Source organism: Podarcis vaucheri (assembly GCF_965113315.1).
Source record: "Podarcis vaucheri genome assembly, chromosome: 9".
Lineage (NCBI taxonomy): Eukaryota > Metazoa > Chordata > Lepidosauria > Squamata > Lacertidae > Podarcis > Podarcis vaucheri.
In genome coordinates, this window is record NC_138767.1 from 82,256,263 (window position 1) to 82,278,842 (window position 22,580).

General features: G+C 45.4%; 1 protein-coding gene across 1 annotated transcript in view; it reads right to left on the minus strand.

Annotated features, from left to right (window-relative positions):
• The window catches only part of LINGO1 (leucine rich repeat and Ig domain containing 1), a 750,774-nt gene that overhangs the window by 414,254 nt on the left and 313,940 nt on the right, over window positions 1-22,580 (minus strand). The window contains exon 2 of the mRNA XM_082238393.1: window positions 15,503-15,546. The gene's annotated coding sequence lies outside the window, so the exon portion shown is untranslated. The remainder of the gene's footprint in view (window positions 1-15,502; window positions 15,547-22,580) is intronic.

Below are 22,580 nucleotides of genomic sequence, written 5' to 3' on the forward strand. Positions count from 1 at the left end.
CTGACGACCGCACCAAGGTGCACTTCTTGATCAGTTTGTTAAAGGACCAGGCGGCCAAGTGGGCTTTGCCACTGCTTCGGCAAGACTCTCCTTTGCTAACAGACTATGTGGGGTTTTGTAACCACTTAGAGGCTGCGTTCGGCAACCCTCTGAAGGAGAGCCAAGCCAATCGGGCGATTCGTCGGTTGAGACAGGACAAGTCCACAGCCACCACCTACGCCACAGAATTTCAGCTGTTGGTGCAGGACTTGTCTTGGAATGACGCTGCACTTCGGGACCAGTATCTTGAGGGACTGTTGGATGAGATATTGGATCAGTTGGCCACGATGGATCGTCCCACCACGCTGGACACCCTCATTCAGCGGAGCCTGCAGATAGACGATCGGTTGGAGGACCGTCACCAGGCCCGGGACCGCCAGCACTCTCAAGTCCTGGCTCCAGTCGTTCCCAGCAGGTCCACGGCCACAGCCGAGTTGCCGGACGAGCTAACATAGCTTGGGGCTGCACGACCTCAACTCTCCCCCTCGGAGAAGACGCAGCGTCAGGGGGGGGGGAACCTGTGTCTGTACTGCGGTGGAAGTGGACATTACGCCCGGTCCTGTCCCGAGATGATGCCAGCCACAGGGAAACCGCCAACCTCGGTAGCCGAAAGGCCTGGCAACCTGGGGTCCCAAACCATGCAAGAGGGGTCCACACCGGTGGAATTGCGACATCTCATGGTTCCGGTGCATCTTTACCCTCCATGTGGGCCCTGGATTCTTACCCACGCTCTGGTAGATTCAGGGGCAACCCGCTCCTATATGGACGCTGCCTTTGCTGCTCATCATCAGGTGCCACTTCAGAACAAGCTAGAACTGGAAGGATCATTAGGCGCGAGTGATCATGCTCTTCTGAAGTTTACTATACAGCGGAAAGTAGCAGCCAAGCATACTAGGACTCAATTTCTTGACTTTAAGAAAGCCGACTTCATAAAACTTAGGGAAGTGCTGGGTGAGATCCCATGGACAGCAATACTAAAAGGAAAGGGAGTTCATGATGGCTGGGAGTTTGTTAAGAGGGAGATACTAAAAGCACAACATCAGGCAATACCAATGAGACGGAAACATGGAAGGTGCCTAAAGAAGCCAGGGTGGCTATCTAAAGAACTTTTAACTGAATTAAGATTAAAAAAGGATGTGTACAAAAAATGGAAAAGGGGGGAAACCACCAAAGAGGAATTCAAACAAATAGCCAGCACGTGTAGACACAAAGTCAGAAAAGCTAAAGCACAGAATGAACTCAGGCTTGCTAGAGAGGTTAAAAGCAACAAAAAAGGCTTTTATGGGTATGTTCGTAGCAAAAGGAAGAACAAAGAAACAATGGGGTCACTCAGAGGAGAAGATGGTGAAATGCAAACAGGGGACACAGAAAGGGCTGAACTACTCAATGCCTTCTTTGCCTCAGTCTTCTCCGATAAAGAAAACAATGCCCGACCTGAAGAATTTGGAGCAAATGATTCAGCAAAGGAAACACAGCCCAGAATAACTAAGGAGATAGTGCAAGAATATTTGGCTAGTTTAGATGTATTCAAGTCTCCAGGGCCAGATGAACTGCATCCAAGAGTATTAAAAGAACTGGCAGATGTGATCTCAGAACCACTGGCAGTCATCTTTGAGAATTCCTGGAGAACAGGCGAAGTCCCGGCAGACTGGAGGAGGGCAAATGTTGTCCCTATTTTCAAAAAGGGGAAAAGAGAGGACCCAAATAATTACCGCCCAGTCAGTCTGATATCAATACCAGGGAAGATTCTGGAGCAGATCATTAAGCAAACAGTCTGTGAGCACCTAGAAAGGAATGCTGTGATCACCAATAGTCAGCATGGATTTCTGAAAAATAAGTCATGTCAGACTAACCTGATCTCGTTTTTTGACAGAATTACAAGCCTGGTAGATGAAGGGAACGCAGTGGATGTAGCCTACCTTGATTTCAGCAAGGCATTTGACAAGGTGCCCCATGATATTCTTGTAAAGAAGCTGGTAAAATGTGGTCTTGACTATGCTACCACTCAGTGGATTTGTAACTGGCTGACTGACCGAACCCAAAGGGTGCTCATCAATGGTTCCTCTTCATCCTGGAGAAGAGTGACTAGTGGGGTGCCACAGGGTTCTGTCTTGGGCCCGGTCTTATTCAACATCTTTATCAACGACTTGGATGATGGACTCAAGGGCATCCTGATCAAATTTGCAGATGACACCAAACTGGGAGTCCAACCCCCTGCCAAGCAGGAAACACCATCAGAGCACTCCTGACATATGGTTGTCAAGCCTCTGCTTAAAGACCTCCAAAGTAGGAGACTCCACCACACTCCTTGGCAGCAAATTCCACTGTCGAACAGCTCTTACTGTCAGGAAGTTCTTCCTAATGTTTAGGTGGAATCTTCTTTCTTGTAGTTTGGATCCATTGCTCCGTGTCCGCTTCTCCGGAGCAGCAGAAAACAACCTTTCTCCCTCCTCTATGTGACATCCTTTTATATATTTGAACATGGCTATCATATCACCCCTTAACCTCCTCTTCTCCAGGCTAAACATGCCCAGCTCCCTTAGCCGTTCCTCATAAGGCATCGTTTCCAGGCCTTTGACCATTTTGGTTGCCCTCCTCTGGACACGTTCCAGTTTGTCAGTGTCCTTCTTGAATTGTGGTGCCCAGAACTGGACACAGTACTCCAGGTGTGGTCTGACCAGAGCAGAATACAGTGGCACTATTACTTCCCTTGATCTAGATGCTATACTCCTATTGATGCAGCCCAGAATTGAATTGGCTTTTTTAGCTGCCGCGTCACACTGTTGGCTCATGTCAAGTTTGTGGTCAACCAAGACTCCTAGATCCTTTTCACATGTACTGCTCTCAAGCCAGGTGTCACCCATCTTGTATTTGTGCCTCTCATTTTTTTTGCCCAAGTGCAATACTTTACATTTCTCCCTGTTAAAATTCATCTTGTTTGTTTTGGCCCAGTTCTCTAATCTGTCAAGGTCGTTTTGAAGTGTGATCCTGTCCTCTGGGGTGTTAGCCACCCCTCCCAGTTTGGTGTCATCTGCAAATTTGATCAGGATGCCCTTGAGTCCATCATCCAAGTCGTTGATAAAGATGTTGAATAAGACCGGGCCCAAGACAGAACCCTGTGGCACCCCACTAGTCACTCTTCTCCAGGATGAAGAGGAACCATTGATGAGCACCCTTTGGGTTCGGGCAGTCAGCCAGTTACAAATCCACTGAGTGGTAGCATAGTCAAGACTGCATTTTACCAGCTTCTTTACAAGAATATCATGGGGCACCTTGTCAAATGCCTTGCTGAAATCAAGGTAGGCTACATCCACTGCGTTCCCTTCATCTACCAGGCTTGTAATTCTGTCAAAAAACGAGATCAGGTTAGTCTGACATGACTTATTTTTCAGAAATCCATGCTGACTATTGGTGATCACAGCATTCCTTTCTAGGTGCTCACAGACTGTTTGCTTAATGATCTGCTCCAGAATCTTCCCTGCTATTGATGTCAGACTGACTGGGCGGTAATTATTTGGGTCCTCTCTTTTCCCCTTTTTGAAAATAGGGACAACATTTGCCCTCCTCCAGTCTGCCGGGACTTCGCCTGTTCTCCAGGAATTCTCAAAGATGACTGCCAGTGGTTCTGAGATCACATCTGCCAGTTCTTTTAATACTCTTGGATGCAGTTCATCTGGCCCTGGAGACTTGAATACATCTAAACTAGCCAAATATTCTTGTACTATCTCCTTAGTTATTCTGGGCTGTGTTTCCTTTGCTGAATCATTTGCTCCAAATTCTTCAGGTCGGGCATTGTTTTCTTTATCGGAGAAGACTGAGGCAAAGAAGGCATTGAGTAGTTCAGCCCTTTCTGTGTCCCCTGTTTGCATTTCACCATCTTCTCCTCTGAGTGACCCCACAGTTTCTTTGTTCTTCCTTTTGCTACGAACATACCCATAAAAGCCTTTTTTGTTGCTTTTAACCTCTCTAGCAAGCCTGAGTTCATTCTGTGCTTTAGCTTTTCTGACTTTGTGTCTACACGTGCTGGCTATTTGTTTGAATTCCTCTTTGGTGGTTTCCCCCCTTTTCCATTTTTTGTACACATCCTTTTTTAATCTTAATTCAGTTAAAAGTTCTTTAGATAGCCACCCTGGCTTCTTTAGGCACCTTCCATGTTTCCGTCTCATTGGTATTGCCTGACGTTGCACTTTTACTATCTCCCTCTTAACAAACTCCCAGTCATCATGAACTCCCTTTCCTTTTAGTATTACTGCCCATGGGATCTCACCCAGCACTTCCCTAAGTTTTATGAAGTCGGCTTTCTTAAAGTCAAGAAATTGAGTCCTAGTATGCTTGGCTGCTTCTTTCCGCTGTATAGTAAACTTCAGAAGAGCATGATCACTCGCGCCTAATGATCCTTCCACTTCTACCCCACTAACCAGGTCATCAACATTGGTTAGGACCAGATCTAAAATGGCTGTTCCTCTTGTTGCTTCTCCCACTTTCTGGACAATGAAGTTGTTTGCAAGGCCAGTGAGGAATCTGTTTGACCTTATGCTCTTGGCTGAGTTTGACATCCAACAAATATCCGGGTAATTGAAGTCCCCCATTACTACTATCTCCCTTCCTTTTGCATGCTTGGCCATCTGTTCCAGGAAGGCATCATCTATGTCCTCCGTTTGGCTTGGGGATCTATAGTAAACTACCACAATGAGGTCTCTGTTATTCTTCTCTCCCTTAATTTTGACCCAAATGCTCTCACTTTGGCTTTGAGGTTCTAAATCTTGGATCTCTTCACAGGTATACACATCCCTGACATATAACGCCAGTCCTCCTCCTTTCTTGTCTGGTCTGTTTCTCTGAAATAGATTGTATCCCTCCATTATTACATTCCAATCGTGGGACTTATCCCAGCAGGTTTCAGTGATGCCTATTATGTCATATTTAGTTTGCTGTACCAAGAGCTCAAGCTCATCTTGTTTATTTCCCATGCTTTGCGCATTAATGGACATTGAAGTCCATTAATTATTCCCCTGTGTCTCTTATTTAAGGATTTTTTCCTCCCACCACTAGGTCTGCGTGCTGTTTGCTCCATTTGGTCTATGACATTTGGATGATCATCTTCATCAATTGATAGACTCCTACCTTCAGGAGCACTGTCTCCCTCCCCCACATTAGTCAGTTTAAAGCCCTCCTGATGAGGTTTCTGAGATTTTTGGCAAAAAACATTCCTCCCAACCGTTGTGAGGTGCAGCCCATCGCTTGCCAGAAGTCCATCTTCAAGAAACCGCAGTCCGTGATCTAAGAATCCAAACCGTTCCTGTTCACACCATTTGCGAAGCCAGCTGTTCACTTCCACTATTTTTCCCTCTCTCCCTGGGCCACGTCGTTCAACTGGGAGGACAGATGAGATGACAATTTGTGCATTTAATTGCTTCAATTTCCTGCCCAGAGCCTCGTAGTCTCTTTTGATCTTCTGGAGGCTATTGCTTGCAGTGTCATTGGTTCCCACATGAACCAAGAGGAAGGGGTATTCGTCAGTGGTTTTTATGATTCCTCGCAGTCGTTCAGTTACATCTTGGATCTTGGAGACAGCACACTTCCCGAGACATCTTGTCAGGCCCACAGATCACTGCTTCTGTTCCCCTCAGTAGGGAATCCCCTATCACCACTACGCGCCTCCTCTTGGGTTTGGTCGGGGTTCTTCTGTGAGCTGTCCGTTCCAAGGTCGCCTGCACATTCCCTGAGGACTGACTTTGCTGCTCATCTTCATATACCTGATCGACTGTAATGAGGGAGAGATCCTCAAATGGAGTCTGTTCTTTGTCTTCCATGCTAGGGGAGAGGACTTCAAAGTGATTGTGTATTTCTAAACAATCAGAGTGAACCCTGGGCCTCCTACTTCTTTGAGTCACGTTTCTCCATATATCTGGCACCTGTGTTGGTGAACTAGCCTCCTTCTCAGGGGTGTCCCCTGTCTCCTCCTTGGTGGAGACGGTGTTCTCTGTTGCTTCCAAGAAGAGCTCCAGCTCTCTAATTCTTTGGAGCGTAGCTACACGTTCCTCCAGTTGCTGGACTTTGTCTTCTAAGAGGGCAATCAACATACAATTGCTGCAGGTAAAGCTGCCTGCAACCTTTGGCAAGATGGCAAACATTGCGCAGGAACTGCAGGCGACTGCAGCTGTTCCCTCACCCTCCATCTTGAAAACGTGTTGTAGGGGGTGGCTACAGTGGTCCTCCATCTTAAAAAGCATGAAGACAGGACAAATAACCCCCCCAAAAAACCTAGGTCTCCCCCAACAAACGTTTGAGACTAGCTCCCCTAAATCTAAAAGATGGATCAAACTGCGCGCACCGCCGCCCTGCAAACTCTGATAAGCTCCTCCCACAGCTAATCACCTGACTCAACAGAAACCCTGCCCCCTCTGACCTTTGCACAGGGAGAGCAGCTAATCAGCCACAAAGAAACACACACACAAGAAAACCCTTTTGCTCCTTCAGCTGCTGCCCTGCAAGCTCTGCGATAGCGCATCAGCTCTCACGTTCTGTTCTCCACGTACTGGATCCCAAAGTTAAAGTTGGCAAAAAACTCCGTCCAGCATATTTGCCTCTGGCAAAGCATGTGCACTGTCCACCAATACTCCAGGTTCTTGTGATCTGTACACACCTGTTCCTGCTGCTTCGCCCCATCAAGAAATCTCTCCACTGCTTAAAGGCCCCGAAAATGGCGAACAATTCTTTGTTGTAGATGCTGTAGTTTTGCTCCGATTTGTTCAGTTTCCTGGAGAAAAAGGCGCATGGCCTCCATTCCCCCCCCCCCGCATCTTGCTGCAACAGGACTGCTCCAATGGCCCGATTGGAGGCGTCAGTTTCCACCCGTAACGGCTTGTTTGGGTCACGTTCAACAGCTGCCCCTCTGATGCAAAGACATTCTTTAGCTCCTCAAATCCCCTTAGCGCCTCCTCAGTCCACTGGAACTTTTTCTTCCCACGGAGACAATCTGTTATGGACGCTGTCAAATAGGCAAAGTTCTTGATAAATTTTCTGTAAAAATTGAAGAAGCCAAGGAACCTCTGTACGTTCTTCTTGGTCTTGGGTCTTTCCCAATCCAAAACCGCCCTCACTTTCTCCTGATCCATAGCCAGTCCCTTATCTGACAGCCGCTAACCCAGGAACTCCACTTCCCGAACATGGAACCGGCATTTCTGCAGTTTGACCCACAACCGATGCTCCTTTAGCCTCTCCAACACTTGCCGGACATTGCACACGTGCTCTTCATTCTCTGAGAACACTAATATGTCATCCAAGAAATAGACACAGTTCCGGTACAGAAGGGAACCCAGTACATGGTGCATGAAAGCTTGGAAACAGGGGCTTCCGCTTTGTAATCCAAAAGGCATAATGAGATATTCAAATGCCCCTAGGGGGTAAACATGGTTGTCTTCCATTCGTCTCTCTCCCACACCCTGATCAGATTGAGGTGGTAACGTGTCGGCCTCCCTCTCGCTGAATACCTCCTCAAAATCTGTGTACTGCAGAGGGATTTTGTCCTTCTCCCCTAGACACACCGTCGCCACCTTGGCTTTCCTTTCCTGTGGTTCCTCCCCTCCCAGACAGAGCTCTACACAGTGTGCCGATCTGAAGGTGATAATGGGGTGTCCTGCCAAGGTGATCGCATGAAAGGCTATGGTTTCGGAGTGCGTGGAGATCCTCATTCTCATGGGAGGGGTCTGGTGTGTGACTCCCTCCCCCCAGCAACTCCCTCCCATCAATGGTGGTCACTTGCAAAGGAAAGTCAAGAGGAAGCAGGTGCAGCTGTACTGTATATGATATCCTAACATATCCGAGATATTAGCCTGAACAGATTTTCAGAATATTTCTATTTGAAGAACAATTCCAAAGAATGTGTATATAATCTGATTTACTTAATCCACATCTCCAACATTTATCTGATCTTAATTACTTTGATGGGGTTTTTTTTAACAATCAAGCAGTGTATACATTTAAATACATACATACATGTACATAAATGTCCTGGCTGCAACAGGCACTAGGGTGGGGTACATCTTTGGAGGTTTCTGGACCCTCAAATACACTTTTCCCCTGCAAAAATATGTGCAAGTGCTCTTCAACTCAGCCTTTGTGCTTCAGAGAGCCCAGGTTTCTGTGGGTGTCAGTAAGAGATGGCATGTGTTTCTAATTCCATTCCTTTCTGGTCTCAGTGGCATACTGTAATAGGTCTGCACCATCCTGTTCCATGCTAATCCAATTACATCTTATACCATTGTACATGATTTACCTGCATGTTGTGCAATCGTTTTATGTAAAATACATATTTTTCAGTGCATCAGCAGGAAATTACAGATTTTGCACTAATGTATTATGAAAAATACATATTTTGTGACTAAACGTCAGGAAGAACTTTCTGACAGTAAAAGCTGTTTGACTGTGGAATGGACTCCCTTGGAAGGGAGATTCCTTAGAAGACCATGGACTCTCTTTCCTTGGAGGGTTTTAAGCAGAGGTTGGCTGGCCATCTGTCACAGATGCTTTAGTTGAGGTTCCTGCATGGAAGGGTTTGGACTAGATGACCCTTGGGGTCCCTTCCAGCTCCACAGGTCTGTGACTCTATGACTGGTGTCAGCCAACACTATTGTAAGCCAACACTTATTCCAAATGTTCATGAACAAGCCACAGAGCAAATCATATTCACTGAATGTGGCAAATGTTTTTGCATTAACCATTACGCTGAAGAAAGTGACAAGACACCGGGGGGGGGGGATGTTAACAGAAGACAAGAGAAATGTCACTGATTTTATTACTTCTGCTAGAAAGTGGGGGGGGGGAGTCCAGCTCTCTCTCTTATCTAGTCTTTGACAAGAGTGAATTGCTTATGCAAAAGAAGTGAAAATGCTGAACTTCAGAGCCTTGTTCACTCTCCTGATTATTCATCAAATCACACTTGTAGCAACATTTGCAGTCCTGTCCAAAGACAATGAAAAATACAAACAACAATAACACCTCCCTCACAAAATCTCACCAAGAGAAGTTGGGAATAGTTTGATGTTTAAGACCATGTTTCATGAAAAAATAAGAATTAGATGAAAATGAGAGAGGACTCATGTATTAACCCTGATCATCCTATAGTACCTTCAGGTTCAGAGGCCTTATGGGTTGCTGTCTTGATGTCCCTTTAGGTGGGTTTCAAGGAAGCACCTGATTGTCTGCTATTGGATGTTGGACTCAATGACCCATTGCCCTCATCTAGCAGAACTCTTGTTACAGTTTTATGCTGCCTAAAAGCTACCCATCAAAATTAGTCTGGAAGGCAAATCCCTGTGGATTTGAAGCACCTTTTCCATCCGCATTATGTCCATAGCCATGCCATTACAGTGGTACCTCTGGTTGTGAACAGGATCTGTTCCGGAGCCCCACTCGCAACATGAGCAGAAAGCAACCCGCGTCTGCGCATGCGCGGGTCACGACTTGCCACTTCTGCATGCGACATCATTTTGAGCGTCTGCGCATGCTCAAGCGGCGAAACCCAGAAGTAACCCTTTCCGGTACTTCCGGGTTGCTGCGGGACACAACCTGAAAAGACGTAACCTGAACTGAATGTAACAAGAGGTATGACTGTATCTAACAACAGGGACAGTGGGATGGTGGATGGAGAAAGCTGTAGCTCTCCAAACCAAGATGCTCCATCTCACCTTCAAGTTGTGCAGACACAGGGCAGGGACGAGATGCACAGCAAAGCACCAAGGTTATAAATTCCCCAACTACCTCAGGTCCAAGAAAGGTATTTAAGAAATCAACTTCTTTTAGATGTGAACCTTTATGGTGACACTAAAACAGTCATACCTTGATTGTCAAATGCCCTGGAACTCATCCGTTTTGACTCCTGAACACCACAAACCCGGAAGTGATTGTTCCAGTTTGCAAACGCTCTTTTGGAACCCAAACGTCTGACAGGGCACCCACGGCTTCTGATTGGCTGCAGAAGCTTCCTGCAGCCAATCAGAAGCTGCAATTTGGTTTTCGAACATTTTGGAAGTTGAACGGATTTCTGAAATGGATTCCGTTTGACTTGCAAGGTACGACTGTATTTGCAATAATCCAAGCAGCACATAGTAGATGCAGTCTCCTACAGCAGGCTGGTTGAGATTCCCAATGCAACCAACTGTACCTTCACTTCCGGCCAGTGACCTCTCTGCCGTGCTTTTTCACTGCCCAACTCAAACAACAACAGGCTTGGAAGTGCCTTCTCAGTAGTGGCGCCTGTCCTGGGGAACACACTCCCATCAGATGTCAAGGAAATAAGCAACTATCCTACTTTTAAAAGACATCTGAAGGCAGCCCTGTTTAGGGAAGTTTTAAATGTTTAATGCTGTATTGTGTTTTTAATATTTGATTGGGAGCCGCCCAGAGTGGCTGGTGAAACCCAGCCAGATGGGTGGGGTATAAATAATAAATTTATTATTATTATTATTATTATTATTATTATTATTATTATTATTATTATTATTGTTGTGTCACATTCCCAAGATGGGAGAGAGCTTCCAGACAATTAAGGACCATTCCACTTCTTTGGTTACATCCCTGGTCACTCACTGAGTTTTCAGGACAGGACCCATGCACACTAATCAAGGGAGCCAAACTTTTGACAACAATCAATATTAAATTGCAAATAAGCATTGTATTTCAAGATCTGGAGCTGACAATGGAAGAGGTGGTTCCCATAATTTTTTTAAAAAATCCAAAACTGTACCAGCTGCTTCTGAGCATCAGAAGGTTGGTTGGGGCAGGGCTTGTAGCCCTTCAGATGTTGCTGGACTCCAGCCCCCACAAGCCCAAGCCAGCATGGCCCATGGTGAGGGGAGTGGGAAGCCAACAACAACTGGAGGGCCACAGGTTCCTCACCCCAACATAAACAAAATTGTTCTCCAAACCGGGGAACTAGCAGTTTGGGCAGCTCTACTAGTTCTCTCCCTCTCATATCTTTCTAACTAGCACCAGCACCTTCAGTCATTTCTCTGTTAACACTCTTGCCCTATGGGTCGAGATGTCTACCATCTCCTAAAGGCATTCACCCCGAGACAAGCATGTAAAGCACAGGAAGACATGAGGGAAAACTTTCTGACAGTAAGAGCTGTGGAATTGGCCACCATGAAAGGTGCTGGACCCATCCCATCATTGGAGGTTTTTAAACAGAGGCAAGATGGCCATCTGTCAGTGATTCTTAATTGTGATTCATGCATTGCAGGGGGTTGAATTAGATGACCCCTGAGGTCCCTTCCAGCACTACAAATGTATGATTCTGTATTACATATGGGCATATATTTTTCATTGCTGGTTTTCCGGCCACAGGCAAACAGTCCCATTCCATTCCCTCCAGAAGGTAATTGCTCTGACAATATGCAAGCCCTTCCTTTCTCTGCTCCATGTTATCATTTACAAGACAAATATATTATTTAAACATAGAACAGAAAGGATCATCAAATTCTTATGCTATTAATAAAGCTAATTCCACTGCTTAAAATATAAAGAAATCTGAACAGTGAAGAAAAAGGTCTCAGATTCAGCATGTGTGCTTTTTAAGGTTTCCAAAGTTTAGTCAATAAATAAGATGTGCTGGATGAAATCAAAACCGCCCCCTGCCCCCTGCCAACACAGCATTCTGGTTAAGACACCATGGCTAATCAGGTAACAAGCAGGGCATGAATCACCAATGTGTGATGCCCAGGGATAGAATGCCTTTTAGCATGGAGGTTCTGTTAAGTTGCTGTGGATTTATAGCCATATTACTTCTCCTGCATGAAATAGACAAACCTGACTTTAAAACCCCTGAATTTAGCAGCCACCACAATGTTAATATTACTTATCAGATTCCACCATTTTCGACACTGGTACAAAGCAGGGATGACCAGTTTCCCACCAGGCCACCCTCCCACCACTGCAATATCCTCTTTCTGAAGGCTCTACCCTTCAGTCTCCTGGAGTGTCTCTACCTGGTTAGAAGATGCCCTTGAAATCTATCAGTTGGAAGCCGCCCAGAGTGGCTGGGGAAACCCAGCCAGATGGGCGGGGTATAAATAATAAATAATAAATTATTATTATTATTATTATTATTATTATTATTATTATTATTTGTGACTCTTTCTACAAGAAAGAAGATTCCACCTAAACATTAGGAAGAACTTCCTGTAGGAAGAACTTCCTGACAGTAAGAGCTGTTTGACAGTGGAATTTGCTGCCAAGGAGTGTGGTGGAGTCTCCTACTTTGGAGGTCTTTAAGCAGAGGCTTGACAACCATATGTCAGGAGTGCTCTGATGGTGTTTCCTGCTTGGCAGGGGGTTGGACTCGATGGCCCTTGTGGTCTCTTCCAACTCTAGGATTCTATGATTCTATGATTCTTGTCTTACAGCCAGAGTGCTGCAGCTCTTAGAGTGTTGGAATAGGTCCTGTGAGACCTGGGTTCCAATCCCCACTGAGTCACGAAGCTCACTGGGTGGCCTTGGGCCAGTCATTGCCTCTCCACCTAACCTACCTCACAGGATCAATGAGGAGGGGGAGAACCATAGACACCATCTTGAGCTCCTTGGAGAAGGCCCTAAACGGATAAATAATGATGGAGGCTAGAGAGGGGTGTGTGAGCTAGCCCACTGTACAAAGGTTGTTCCACCCCCTTTTGCCTCTGGCCCCAGACACCACTAGAATGAGGCCCTCAGATAATGCTCATGAGAGAAAGTAACCTCTTTGGCCTAAAAAGGTCATAGTGCTAGAACTCGGGCAGTGGTGGAGTCAGCTGCATGGCTCCTGGAGCGGCAGCCATGCCGTGCACCCGGGGAGGGTGGTGCAAGCTGCGTGGGGGGCAGTGCGATCCACTGTGCAGAGCAGTGGTGGCTTGGCAATCCGTCGCATGCGATGGCAGGACAATCCACCACATTTAATGGCGGTGGTGGGGCAATCCACTGCGCACGGGGGTGGTGGGGCAAGCCCCCCATGTTGTGCCTTTTTGTCACCCCCCCAAGGGATGACACCCAGAGGGAGCCGCCCCCACCCCCCCTTCCTACGCCCCTGAACTTGGGGCCACCCAGGAAAGCTGAATCCTGGAAGATTCAGGGCACTGCACATCATTAAACCATGGAACTCCCTCCCACTGGAGGGGGTGATGGCCACCAACTTGGGTGGCTTTCATAGTGGCTTAGAGGATTTCATGAAGGATACAGGTATCAATGGCTACTAGACATAAAAGTCCTGTACGCTCTCCAGTACTGAAGGCAGTATGTCTTTGTAGATCAGTTGCTGGTAATCACAAGTGGGGAGAGCATTGTTGCACTCAAGTCCTGTTTGCGCTCAAGTCAGGCTCCCCAGGAGCATCTGAACAGCTACTGTGAGAGCAGGATGGCTCTAAAAGAGGATCAGACCAATTAATGGAGGAGGAGCTGTGCTCTGACTCCACAGCTGGGGCAGCATGGCTTCTGAGTACCAGTTGTTGGAAATCACAGGAGAGGAGAGGGGTCTTGCTCTCAAATCCTGCTTGCTGGATTCCCAGAGGCATCTGGTTGGCCACTATGCAAACGGGATGTGGACTAGAAGGGCCATGGGCCTGATCCAGCAGGGCACCCTTTAAAGTCTGCATGTTCTCTTATCAGCATTGCAAGTTACTGGAATCAGAAGGGACTTTTCATCACACATGAAAACAGACGTGAAATGAGGCAAGTAGTTGTAGACCATCCCAAGGCCTTTCTCCTTTCCATTAAATTGCTATAGAGACCCAACCCAAATCGCTCAGACAAGAGCTTGCACAAGATCTGCTAACACTGCAAACAAGAAGTAAATGAAACAGCAAGACTGTAGACTGTAGAAAACAAGCCAAAAAACTATAGCTCTGAAACAACCCTGTTGCTGTAAAGGTCACTGATAATGCCATCCACTCATCTGGCCCAGATATCATCCCTCTTTGGTCTTTCACATTTCTTTATAGGCTCCAAATGTCCTGCTTGTTCTTTATGTAAGCCACACACCTCCGTGAGCTCCTGAGGGCATGTTTCTGCTCTGTTCTAGCTGGGTTAGATGCCTCACATCACCATCTGCCTTCTGAACTTTCAAGAAGGTGTGTCTGGATGCTGAGAATCCAAAGCCTTGGATCTTGGAGCTGACGAACCCCCCCTTTTCACCCTGAATCACATCAGCATCTTAATTGAATTATCCATTTGACATCCTTCAAGATCTGCCAGTGCAGAGTGAGAAAGGCACATCCTGTGGATGTAAAATAAACACATTGCAGAAAGTTTTGAATTGCATTCCATGTAAAGAATGATCCTCTGCATGTGCTGAGGGAATGAACTGCGTAGGCCATAAGCAAAAAATGGTTTGTGGACTGCTGTTCCTTGTATGTTGCTTTAGGAGTTTTTTTTTAGTGAGACAAGTATTTCATATTCACAAAAATCTCAACCAGCAAGTGGCAAACCACATTTTTAGAGCAGGACAACTGCACAACTTGTGACTCACACAGAAACAACAACAACAACAATAATAAATTATACTCTGCCCCTCTGGCTGGGTTTCCCCAGCCACTCTGGGCAGCTTCCAACCGAATATTAAAAACAGTACAGCATCAAACATTAAAAACTTCCCTAAACAGGGCTGCCTTCAGTTGTCTTTTAAAAGTAGGATAGTTGCTTATTGCCTTGACATCTGATGGGAGTGTGTCCCACAGGGCAGGCGCCACTACCGAGAAGGCCCTCTGTCTGGTTCCCTGTAACCTCACTTCTTGCACTGAGGGAACCGCCAGAAGGCCCTCGGCGCTGGATCTCAGTGTCCAGGCTGAATGATGGGGGTAGAGACACTCCTTCAGGTATACAGGGCCGAGGCCGTTTAGGGCTTTAAAGGTCAGCACCAACACTTTGAATTGTGCTTGGAAGCGTACTGGGAGCCAATGAAGGTCTTTCAGAAAGCCAAATTCAGTCCATTACTGTAGCTCAACAAGTATACAAATAACCCTTTCATTGGTTTGTTAAGATTCTGATGGACCACCATATGTTGCTGGTGAGACACATTTGACTAGATTGGTGAGCAGTTTTACAGACCTGGGTGATGGTCACCACATAGAAAAAGATTGCTTTGATCTTACTAAGGCCTCATTCACACCTTACATTTAAAATGCCATGATACAACTACAAACAATCATGGCTTCCCCCCAAAATTTTTGGATTGTTTGAGAATCTCTTCACAGAGAATTTTTGGTGTTGTAGCTCTGTGAGGGGACTAGGAACCCCCTAACAACTCTCAGCACCCCTAACAAGCTCCAGCTCCCAGGATTCTTGCAAGGGAAGTGGAAGCCATGAGTGTTTAAAGCGGCGTAAGCATGCCCTAAATGCATGGTGTGAATGCGTCCTGAGATGTGTGATGAAGTTATTCAGGAGGGCAACACCAACACAAAATTGTAACTGGGAGAAGGAAACAGTGTATAGCACTTACTGATGACAGAAATCTGCCCAGGACCTTCTGTGTAGAGAAGAAATCTGTGAAAGAACAAAAGAGGGGAATGGATAAGGAAACAGCCCATTCACAGGATCAAACATTTCACACCAACATTTTAGGAAAGGGGAGTGTCTCTCTATAGTTCTCCAAGTCTCAGACCAGGGATATACGGTATGTGATAAACACAGAGGACCAGGCAGTGGTGAGCAGAGCTCGCCCACCTACATGGCCGAGGGAAGCCCCTGTCACAGGCAGTGGAGGCGCAAGAGGCATCACTCCTTCCAGCCACCACTTCTTCCTCCACCACCACAAGGCCCCTTTCACCAGTGAGAGGGAAGTGTTCTGGCATGCAGCATTGCCACCCGCCTTCCCTTGGGATTGAAAGATGAGCAGCAGGGCCAAGATTGGCAAGAGGGACTTTGTGGTCAAACTCCTTGTTTGATGCAGGAAATTCAGAGCTGGAACATGCACAGCTCAGCCTTGACTGGAAAACCTCCAGTGATAAAGAGGCCAGCAGTCCTCTGGGCCACGCAGTCTGTTGTCGAACTATGCTTACCAGAAACCCAAACCTCCCCTATGTAAATTAAGCCTGTTAGAGTGAGTCCTAACCTCTGGGACATCAACAGGGAACAAGCTGCTGCCCTCTTCTGTGTGACAGCCCTTCATGTATTAGTCATGTGCCCTCTAAGTTATCTCCTCACTAGTTCCTTCAACCATTCCTCAACAGACTTCTTTTTCAATATCACGGATCCTCAGTGTTGCCCTCCTTTGAACCCACTGTTAAGCTTTCAATGAATCCTCACCAAGAACACATTTGCAAAGCCCACTGCTTTACTAAGAGGCAGGTGTGACAAGGAATTATTAGAGGTTCAGGACCTTATGGGAGAATCCCAAAGCATTACGGATTCCAGCTCCCATCAGCACTAGTGAGACTGGCCAACGGTCAGGGACAATAGGAGCTGCAGTCCAAAATCATGAGGCAGGTCACAGGTTTCCCCATCCCTGGATTACACAGTGACTAGACAGTTACAGAAGGACTGGCAAGTAATGCATATAATGTTGTGTATGCCTATGAATTATGTTCTTGCTGACACTCAGGTCACTGCTGTAATGGACCAAGTGTCCACTCCCATTTTAGTAATGTAGGCACAATGTATGTAACTAGAGCCATACGCAAAAAAACCCTCAAAAAATATTCACATGGTGGGTTCAGAAATTGGAGTGGGGCATTTCTCTGCATTCCTCCAGGGGGAGGAGAAATTATCCCACAGTTTCTGAGGGGGTGGGATTCACCATTAGCAACGGTACCAGGATTGATTGTGTTGGGGGTGTCCCACAGCAGCAGCAGCAGCAACCGGAGGGCATTTCCTGTTCTCTGCAATGCCCCAGACCTGAGATCATTTGGGGATTCAGGGCATTGTGTGGACATGGGGTGTAGGCAATGGCTGTTGCCCCACACAAACATGATGGGCAATATTCAGAGAAAATTCTGCAAATTGGCCTTCTTGTGGGGTGGGATGAGAAAAAAACCCTCATACATTTTTCCAGAAAAATGAGAACTTTAGATTCATGCACAAATCTGCATATATTGGTGTGCGTGTTTTTTAAAGCAATGTTCTCAGTTCTCTCTATGAATAAGACAGCCTATTAGTCATCTACAATATGGTGCAATTGCCAAATGTTTCTGTTTTCCTGTACTAGCTGGGGTGGGGGGTGGGGAAGCAAGCAAAAAAGGAAAAGAAAGTGTAGAAATATTTCTTTTAAAGCTCTAGAGAAGAAAAAATGTACTATAGTTAGAAAAGGCACTGTTGACAGCTTAAACTTTTACTCCTTTTTCATAGCTAAGGGTGTGTGTGATAATGACTAAGGTTCCCATCATAAGCCCATTTGCTAGAGAGTTTAAGTCAGAGAAACTTATGAATGGCGTGCTCAGGATTGCATTGTAAAAGGGTGACATGTTGGAGCAGGAATGAAGATGCAATGGGCCTCCAGACCTTTTTGGACTTCAACTCCCATGTGCCCCAAGCCAGAAAGGCCAGTGATCAGGGATGATAGGGGTTGAAGTCCAACAACAGTGCAAGGGTCACTTCTTTCCCATCCCTGTGATAGGAGCCTATAGAACTAGAAATGGTAAAGTGGGGGGTCAACATGATGCCCCTCCAGATGTTATTGATCTTCAGCTTCTATCAATCTTGGCCATGGGTCATGTTGTCCCACAATGTCCATAGTGTCCCATGTAGACTCCCTTGTTGTAGACAATGCGGGCAGGGATGATGGTCATACTCTCTCACAATACTATCCCTTGAGATTGCCCACTTAAATGGTTGGCTGTAGATTTAGATTAGAGGCAAAAAGAATTCCTTCAGACAATGCACAATTAATTAAAGAATTTGTTGCCCCATTTACAGTTTGGTGATCAGGCATAACCATGAAGTAGCATTGATCTTTTGATGATCTATTCATCATGGTGGCTTTATGCAACCTCCATCTCCCATATGTTGTGGAATATCAGTAACATGCAGTGGTGCCCCCCCTCCCACTTGGATAGCTTTAAAGGGAGAGAGCCCAACTGTGTTCCAGCTGCTTGGAATCCGAAGTGGGGAAAGTGCCCTGTAGGAACAGGATGAATAAGTCTTGCACTCATTTCCTAGTTCTTCCCCAAATGCATTTTCTGTTGAGTATTGTTGGTCCTGCCTGTTGGCTTCCCATAAGATTCTGGGAGCAGGAGAACATGGGACTAGATAGGCCTCTCGTCTGATGCAGCAAGGCTATTAGGCTCCTAATCCTTTGTTGTCTTCAGGCCAAACTAAATTTTAACCAAATAGGTACATAATATTATGAGGCTTTAAAAAACAACAAAAACAACAAAAAACACCTTTATCCCTCTCAATTAAAGAGGCTGTGAAATAGACTTTCTCTATACAAATTTGAGTCAGGAGAGTATGCTTGAGATCTTACACACACACAGAGAGAGAGAGAGACCCTTCCACTTTACTTAGCACCCATAACCTTAAAGTGGGATGCTATTTGTCACGGAAAGGAATGCCACTAGCCCTTTGAACTACTTGTGCCATTTCATGGTAGTCTTTGGTCAAGAAGTACCTCCAATGTGTGATGAATGTCACTTAATGGGGAACATTCACATTGTCTCAGTGTTGCTCATGTCACCATTTTTCTCCTCCTGTTCTGCTCTCTCTCACAGCTCTTGGCTTCATTTGTTAGTGGCTATTGCTTCATTTGCCCACTATCACAGGGCAAGTTGGTGAGTAAAACTCACAATTCAAAGCAGGGCCGTCTTAAGCATATCTGGTGCTGTGGTGCAAAGATCCCTACGGCCCCCCGTTTCCCAGAGTTGTCAACCTTTTTTAAGGGGCGGACCCAAAAGAAGTTGTTGACCTTTTTTTATAAAAAAATGATATTTATTACTTTTTCAACATTTTCAACACAACACTACAAACAAAAAAGAAAAGAGAAAAAACAATGTAAATACAATACAAAAACGCTACATGGACTAACAAAACAAAGCAAAACAAAGCAAAAACAAACAGAAACAATTTAAAAACACCTCAAACATTTTCAATATCTTATATTTCATTCACTTATTTCCAGCGACCTCCTCACACCTCCCTTTTTGTATTCCACCTCTATTAATTGTTTCAGCAATTCCTTTCCATCTTACTCTGTTTTCTATCCTATAATTATCTTAACACATTCTTGCTTTATTTTTCCTTTAATTTTCTATTACAGTGGTGCCCCACAAGACGAATGCCTCGCAAGACGGAAAACCCGCTAGACGAAAGGGTTTTTCGTTTTTGAGCTGCTTCGCAAGACGATCTTCCCTATGGGCTTGCTTTGCAAGACGAAAACGTCTTGCGAGTGTTCCGATTTTCCCCCGCTTTCCCCCCTTTTTCTAAGCCACTAAGCCGCTAATAGCCTTTTAGCCGCTAATCCGTTAAGCCTTTAATAGCCGCTAAGCCTTTAATAGCGCTAATCCGCTAAGCCGCTAATAGGGTTGCTTCGCAAGACGAAAAAACCGCTAGACGAAGAGACTCGCGGAACGGATTAATTTCGTCTTGCGAGGCACCACTGTAATCTATTTATACTTAATTCCTTATGACATTTCTACTAAAGCCATATAACTTCATTCCAACATTTTTCTAACGTTCCTTAATTTTACAATATTTCTATAAATAGTCTTTAAACTTTTTCCAATCTTCTTCCACCGACTCTTTTCCCTGGTCTCGGATCTTGCCAGTCCTTTCCGCCAATTCCATATAGTCCATCAACTTCATCTGCCATTGTCCAACACTTCAGTGTTTTCAAGAAACAGCCATTCTCTCAACCAGCAAAAAACAGGTGGTTCACAACAAAATTTAAAGGTCTGGCAGGGCAGGTCCACCTCCTTCTTTGGCATCCATCAATATCTTAAGTTTTACTCGAGGCTTCCTGCCCTGCCAAACAACTCCAAAAACATCCCTCTGCCACCTCCTGAAACAACCCATCCGATCCAAAGCTTGCAATGTTTGAAACAAAAGCAACATCCCCAGCAACACAGCAGCCCTCATCCCCACCACAGTAACTCGGCCCAACAGTAACAACTTCTGATTTGTCCATATTTCCAAATCCCCCTTCTCTTCAATCCAACATCCTTCACAGTTATCCTTAAACAGATTCACATTTTTGGAGGTCATACTAACCCCCAAATACCTCTCTTTCTCAACCGATGTTAGTCCTGTCGCCTCCTGAAACTCTGTCAAGCTTTCCTTTCCAGTTCTGATAGAGCTCTGGTCCTCAAATTCATCTGTTCTTCTTTAAGTTCAATCATAACGAATGTCAGCTTATGTTCATCAGTTTGTATGGATGGGACTCTCCTCTCCAGTTGTATTGCTTTAGATTCAGCAGCAAGGGTTTTTTCCCTGACTTCATCTACAGTTTGCCATATCAGGGTAGATTCCTGTGTCAGTTTCTGGGTGGTTTCTGAATTGGTATTCACCTTTTGTCCCAAGTTATTTAAACTTTCTACGATTAAGTCAATTTCAATATTTGCAGCATCCATTTTCACATTTATCACGTCTGTTTTCTTGTGAAGTTGTTCCAGCGAATCATTTATTTTCAATAATGCAGCCACTAAGGCCTCGTCTGTCGACATCCCGTCTGTTTTTTCCTTTCCGTTTGCCATAACACTTAAGAGATTCAAGGTCAATTCCAAAGTCTCACACTTTTTTATCTTGCAGCTGGAAATTCCCCTAGCCCAGCTCCTGTAAAGTAACCAATTTCAAAAGCTTCCACTAGGGGAAAACAGTTTCTATTTGTATCGGTCAGTATGTCCTCTTTTAAACACAGTTTCAATAATCCAAAGTTAGTTCCAATTTTCAGTTACTTTCCTCTTTTTTAAAAACAACAACTGGAGACAGTAGAAACAATGTATTCTCTTGTTTAGCTACCTGTCACTGAACGTTCTAAACGCTGTCAATGGACGTTCCAAAAAACACCAATCCTGCTAGTAGCCCGTTTCCAGGGTCGGAGCGGCGGTATTTTAACTCTCTTAACTCTCTCCTACAGGCATATTCAGTCCACCACTCCCCCCCGTCTCCAAAAAAAGGGGGGATTAGTTCTTTACCGATGGAAATTTAGTTTTTTACAAAAGGCTTTCCAAGACTTTAGCTTGCAGCCTCCTTGCTTCAGTTTATCTACAAAAGGGGGAGGTGGGCTTCCTGTATTGAACCTCCCCGTTTCGATGCCAGATTAAACGTTTAAAAATCCAATTCTTCCCAATTCAGCTCTACACACGGGTAATTACTTTAGAGTCAAATTGTCCACAGGAAAAAGTCAGTGCTCTCCGAACAACAGCTACGCGACTTCGCTCCGCGGAAGAAGCAGACGATTCGAAGCACCGCGCCACTCACCCCACATCGCTCCGGATCCCTGAAACCAGGTTTCCCCGCGAGTAGGGGAGGCGCAAAAGGTGCCCGCCGAATCCCACGTTCACAGGCTTCTCCCGCCTGTGATTTTTACGGGTCTCCGCCTTTGCCGTGGTGGTACAGACCCAAATTCCCACGGGGCAAATTCCTCCCGATCAGAGGAATTCAGCCATTGCCGGAAGCACCAACTCAGAAGTCTTGTTGACCTTTTTTTTAGGGAGCTGACACCACGCTTTATACACATTATATCTAACAACCCCTTAGAACAAATGAAAATAAAATGAAATAAAATGAAAAGGCAGAAGAAAATCTAATGAAGTCCTCCATTCCAAAGCAAGACTCATTCAAGACTCAGCAGTTCTTCTAATTCATCCTCATGATTCAAATCACCACATATCAAAAAGTTAAAGCAATCACCAGTTTGTTGTTCTTTAAATAAACTAATAAAGGCACAGAGAATGAAGTTCCCAGCCAATTGGTGTTTAAGTACAAAGCTGACATTTTCAAATATTGTGGGGGGTGGGGATTGGGGTAAAGCAGTGACATCCTGAACCTAAAAAGGACCCAAAACTTGGGTCACAAAGGCTGCAGCCCTAACTGCACTTACCTGAGAGTAAGCCCTGGTGAATCTAATAGGGCCTTACTTCTGAGTAGACAGTAGCAAGACTGCAGCAAGAAACACAGTTGGGAATTAGGGCTTTCTGTTTTAAGTCTCAGCCAGAGGAAAATATAATATTGGAGATTAGGGAGAAAGGAATATGAATAAATTGGGGGGAGGGGGCTGACGAGAGACCAAAAACCACAGGTAGCAAGACAAGGCACACTTTCTGGGGAGCAAGTCTCACACACATTTGCTTGGGGCGAGGACTGCAGAGGGACCATAGTTGTGCATGTGTGTTTTTCATAAAAACGTAGAACTGGAAGGGACCCTGCAGCTCATCTAGCCCAACCCCCTGCAATGCTTTCTAGCTTGCATTGATTTCAAAAACCTTCAGTGCCTTTTTTTTTAAGTTGGATAGGCAATTAACAGGCTTGTTTCACAAATAAGGGAGAAGGAGGGTTGCTGGCTTGGTTTGGTTTGCCTTTGTTCTAGTTTCTAGCATGTGCTTAATACCGTAGTTTCAGGCTGCGAGCCACCCTGATATCTATGGGGG